Source organism: Sinocyclocheilus grahami, unplaced genomic scaffold (assembly GCF_001515645.1).
Source record: "Sinocyclocheilus grahami isolate Dianchi unplaced genomic scaffold, SAMN03320097.WGS_v1.1 scaffold27.1, whole genome shotgun sequence".
NCBI classification, from domain to species: Eukaryota; Metazoa; Chordata; class Actinopteri; order Cypriniformes; family Cyprinidae; genus Sinocyclocheilus; species Sinocyclocheilus grahami.
In genome coordinates this window covers 836,968-842,967 of record NW_015505206.1, presented here as the reverse complement: position 1 = coordinate 842,967, position 6,000 = coordinate 836,968, and the positions used below count along the sequence as shown (strand labels likewise).

The 6,000-nt window shown below is 36.6% G+C and overlaps 1 protein-coding gene across 3 annotated transcripts in view; it reads left to right on the top strand.

Moving 5' to 3' along the window:
- LOC107567406 (calcium channel, voltage-dependent, beta 1 subunit) overlaps positions 1 to 6,000 on the top strand; it is a 38,197-nt gene that overhangs the window by 17,992 nt on the left and 14,205 nt on the right. The window lies entirely within an intron of this gene.

Below are 6,000 nucleotides of genomic sequence, written 5' to 3'. Positions count from 1 at the left end.
CCCTCTCTCTCTCTCTCTCTCTCTCTCTCTCTCTCTCTCTCTCTCTCTCTCTCTCTCTCTCTCTCTCTCTTTACCCCCTTCAACTTAGAAACCGAGTACAGATTTCAGCTCTCTGTGTGTGTGTGTGTGTGTGTGTGTGTGTGTGTGAGTGTCAGAATGAGCCAGGAGGGGGTGATGAGGTTAGCAGAGCAATTTGTCAATCCCTGACACACACGTATAGTCCTCTGGCTAACTTTTGCAACACACACCCATCACGGCTACACACACATTAATACAAACCCTCGTGTGACGCGCATACTGAAGGAGCGAATGCCATGGAGACCAACGCACGGATTCAGAGGTCCACAATGGTAAGAAACACTCGGAAACATCCGTGTGAGTTTGTGTGGTGGTTAATTAAGTTGTATTAATGACTGCGTCCAAAAAATGCCTCAGACACATTGATCTTTTCTTATCCATACGTCTTATTTGCACCTTCTCTCTACCTCTTTCTCCTTTTATTTTCTCCCTCTCTCCTTCTCTCTCTTTCATGCTGCCATTTGATTCCATTTTGGGCTGGGCAGCTGCTTAGGCCTGCTGGGTTTAAATTAGACCTCCAGCACTGCTCAGGGACCTTGCTGGTGCTGGCTGCCCTGTCACAGGGCCCTTGCCAGGGTTTCTGTCTGGTCTTGGCACCCATGGAGTGTGATTATTCAACCAAATTATAAGTACCAACTAACAAAGAGTTATTCATAAAGTTATGGAACTGCATCAGATGTGATTAATTGTTTCTTCATTATGTTCTTAAATTTATACATTTTTAAAGGATCTTTTTGAGGAGGTAGAACAAGAATTAAGGATGAAAACCTATTTTTGCAGGTGCTTTTTCAGAGCCATTCTTAAGTTTCTTGAGCTTTTAAACACTAAAATGCTGTAATGTAATATGAAAGAGCAGGTGAAATGCTGAGGGAAAATAGCTGTATTTGGTAAAAATCAGAGTTAAGATAACTGGTTGACTGAATCGTATGTGGCACTGTAAATTGTAAAATTGTGTGGTTCGATTGAATTTGAAGGCTGCTGATTGGCATCTTTTGTGGTTAGAAATATGAAAAAAATTTGTAAAATGTCAACTTTTGTGTCATCAACAGGTTTAGTCTCACTGTGTTTTCACAGCAGGGTATTTGGCTTGTCAGATTTATAGCTGTAAGATATACAGTACATCTCTAAATGTGATCTGGCATTAAATGTATCTTTTTAAGTTTGATGGTCAGATTCTGTGGCATAATAAAGCTGTGATTTATTGCTTAAGTGGCTTGAAGATGTCTGAGTGTCTAGGATCAGATTGATGCAGATTGTGAGGATGGTATCAGATGCAAACAGAATTCAGGGTTTGTTCAGAAGCATATCCTAATCTTTGCTGCAGGGGTCAATGCATTCATACATGAACATTATCTGCTTATGTGCATGTGCTTACCATTATTTTTCATTCTGTGTAGACTGTTCACTTATTGCCCTGAACAATTCAGCTGTCCTAATGACAAATAATGCCTAATCTGATCCATGTAGTGCTTTGGGAACAAATTAATTCAGAAGCATATGGCTTTGTTGCACTTTCCCAGAAGCGACATGCATTTGTGACTCTCTCACGTTACACTGACTGAACTCCGTAAACAGTAAAAGTACGTAAACAGATCCACATGTTATTTAAAATATTAAAAATCATTGAAAGCATCAGTATGTTGTATGTTCCTTAGTTTGTTTCTTTTATCAAAGAGACTGTGCACTGGGGGTTTTAAACACTGATGCTTATGAACCCCCAGATATAATGATACACTTGCCCCCTTTCTGCAGCCATATATTTGTATGTGTAATTTTTATGTGAAAAATGTAACACTATAACTGTAAATGTTTTGCTCACCATACTGGTAACTGTAAACCTTAAGAGAAGCATAAAGCTATAGCTGTCAATAGATTAAAATTATTGTGATTAATCTTATGATTTTAGTCTTTTGATGTTTATTTAGAAAGCAGAATAAACCATGATACTGGTTTTACCTGACTTATGTTTTTTTACATTACTTTTAACAAAAATATAATTCATTGTGTTTGTATAGTGCTTTTCTTGACACTTTGCTTTACACATTTTTGAAGGAGGAAATCTCCTCAACCACCACCAGTGTGCAACATCCACCTGGATGTGAAAAATTGAAATATTATAACTAAAATATTATTTGGAAAGAACTTGCACTGTATTTTTGGTCACACTTTATTTTAAGGTCCAATTCTCACTATTAACAAACCATTAACTAAGAATTTTGGCTCAATAAACTCCTAATATGCTGCTTATTAATAGTTAGTAAGGTAGTTGTTAAGTTTAGGTATTAGATTAGGGATGTTGAATATAATCATGCAGAATATGTGCTTTGTAAGTACTAATAAACAGCCAATATGTTAATAATAGGCATGCATATAAACAACTTTTAATAGTGAGAATTGGTCCCTATACTAAAATGGTACTGTACTGCTCACCATTAGAGTACTGTTACTTAGTATAAACCTGAAGAAGAAAAAAGGAGAAAAATTAAGCTTATATAATGTATAATATGGCTGTAATGTGTTTTGAATGTTCCTGTATACTTCTATTATAAGTGCAAGTACTGTAACCATGAAATTTGCTCTTTTTTTTAAACTGAGAAGTTATTTTTTGTAGTAATCTGCATTTTTGAGCTTAACACATACTGAACACAAAATAATCCTTTAAACCGAAATCATATCTTATAAGAACCTGGGAAAGGAATTGTAAGAGGAAAAACATCAGAATAATCTGCCAGTCATTTGTTGTTGATTTCATACAGAGAGGCGTAGTTGTTACAGTTGATCAGCCCACAATGTGTGTGTGGGAGACTTTTTTTTTCAGCGCTAGTACTAATCCTTCCTCTCCACCTCTCCCACACAGTCCTTTTCATTTCGTCCCATTTCTCGCTTTGTTTCTCTCTCGATCAGCCGTCATCTTCTGGCATGTCTTTTGTTTCTTTCCTCGCTCCGTGTTCCTGTCTTGCCGTCGCTTGACTAGCGTGAGTCTGACAGTGTTATTGATGTATAGTGTTCACGGCTGCTTTCTACACAGCCTGGGGAACTTTACTCGCTGGAAGATGGAAAATGTCAACTTTGTTTACGAGCTCTGCAGAGCCTAAGCTAATATTATTGTTAATACGTTGCTACTACAATGGAGCCAACTTCATAACATTTAGCCCTGTGATATTACTGTGAAGTTCTTGGTGCTATTTGAAGAGAATGGATGTCGTAGACCTTTACTGAGGTGAACTGGTACCGACCTTGAAAACTGCTAAGCACATAGGCTGCTGACAGTTACACAAAACAGGGCTGAGGTGCAAATACCAGAATTAAAATGCAGTGAGAGATTGCATGAAGCATCTTAAAGGGATAGTTCACCCAAAAATGAAAATTCTGTTATAATTACTCACCCTCATGCCTTTGTAAACCGATAAGACCTTCATTCATCTTTGAAACACAAATTAAGATATTTTTTGATGAAATCCGAGAGCTTTCTGACCCTACAGAAATGCTACTGACATGTTCAAGGCCCAGAAAGGTAGTAAGGTCATCATTAAAATAGTCCATGTGACATCAGTGGTTCAACCTTAATTTCATGAAGCTATGAGAATACTTTTTGTACTATCCCTTTAAGTGCACAAAAATGAGCAAATGAATGAAATCTGGGGTTATTTCAGTTGCGATTAGGTAGTTTAGGTGTGCTATTAATTTAGGAATTAAATTAAAGATTTTTAATTCCTTAATACCCTAAATACATTTTAATTCCCAGGATCTTTTCTTTTAGCTACTTTACAGTACATTGCTCAGCACTGTGCCTGAAAGGTCTTTTCTGTTGATATTAATAATATAACTTTCTAATTGTTGTGTGATGAATTTCCTCTTTATGTGGTCACAATAGAGGCTTATCTTCTAAAGTGATTTGCTTTTTTTAGTTCATTAATTGTTGCTTCAGCCAGTGATACTGTATTGTCCTCAACCTTCTGGTCTGAGGGAAATGGTTTTATTTGAAATTTTAATAGTCTGGCTGCTAGTGGAAAATGTCATATGGAACATTTTTGCCCTGTGAAGTCAGATTTTATTTTTCAAAACTGAAACTGTGAAATACTTTAATTTAATCATTTTAGAGACAGATTAGTACTAAGGGTTAGGATATTGTATTTTCAACTTGTTGTTTAGTAAAACAATAGACGTCTATGGAATTGTCCCCATTTAAATAGCTCAGTAAACATTTGTGTGTGTCAGGTTCCCTAAATTTTAGGCATCAAATTTCCCAACAAGGATCGTAAAACCTGAAATCACTTACATTGTGGTACCAGCCAACAGGTCCAATGTGGTTTTACTTAATAAACATACAGAATATGATCACTCAGAATGGGTTTGGTTTAGGGTTTGAAGATAGAAATATCATTAGGTCAGTATAGATATCAGTGGAAAATCCCTACCAGGATAGAAAAACGTGTTTGTGTGTGATTTGTTTCTGCCAGGATTTGGATTCAGCCCACTTTGACCTTAGGTCAGTATAGATATCAGTGGAAAATCCCTACCAGGATAGAAAAACGTGTTTGTGTGTGATTTTGTTTCTGCCAGGATTTGGATTCAGCCCACTTTATGACTGCTGTACTAACAATTACAAATATAACATCTCTGCTGTAAAAGTGATAGTCTACCAGGCAAAGTGTGTGTGTGCAATCTGTTGCTGCCTAGCGAAGCCGGTGATATTTCGCATGTGCGCTGGGTTCCTGTGACCCTCTGTTTCACAATGAATAATTTAACATCGTTGCATATGGCATATGTCAGCCTGACACATTCTCATTTCTATTTAAAACACAAATGCACACACACATACTCACAAATATGTGACAAACCTAATGCCCTCATGTTCACACATGCAAAGCGCATCCATCCAGTGAGTCATTCTTGCCGTCCACACCTCCCACGAATAAGAGTTCGCTCGACGCCTGAAACATAGACCGGGAAACGAGAGGAAAGTAGGGAAAAAAGAGATGAGAGGAGTGGGAGGCTTATATAAAGGTTCTGACACCGTACTGTACTGTGAGAGTCAAATGCCACGACTATTTGTGTATGTGTTTTTGTCTGCTTTTAGTATCTTCGTGAACTTACCCAGACTCTAAAGCAAGGACAAATCAATACAGCCATATGTGTGTTTCTTCAGCTGGCCCTGTAGACATTTAACAGTGTGTATATAAGCATTTTATTCATAATCTCAAATTATATATTGTGCTTGATAGCATTTTGCAGTGAAAATGATGATGATGGAAATAAAAATAGTCTGCACACAGGTGATATTCACTTTTTAGCCACATTTTCTCATGTCATATAATTTCATTTTAAGATCTTTTGTCGCCTTGGTAACACTAACACTCGATAACACATTCGATAACACTTTATTATTTGCTAATTTGTTAATAGTGATGGGAGTGACACGTGTAATTAATTTTATATATCAGAAGTATCAAGCATTTTACATTTTAAATGATCAGGTTTTTTATTTTTATGATTTAATTAATTATCCATATTCACCTGTACCTTATGATGTATTTTAATGGGTAAACAGTCAAATCTATACAAATGGAAAGCAAAAGAATTTCAAAAATAGCGTGAATAAATGATAAAGGCGTGATTAAAAGTTTCTATGATGATTGTAATATGACCTTAATATAACAGAAATAAAATAAAATAAGAATCAACCCCTGGGACAAACAAGTTCTTGTAGTTGAGGACACACCAGTATCTTGAATGTTTGTTTACATCCTTGCACATACACAAACTGTAAGAATCATGGGAAGCTCATCTCCTTTGATTCAGCTGCTCTAAACAGTTGTTTCTTTCTGTTTTGCTCCTCTCATATTCTTAGAAACTCTTTTCTCGTGTTTGTGCTGTACCTTCTGCTCCCTTTCACTTCCTCCCACACTGTTCCTGCCCTCT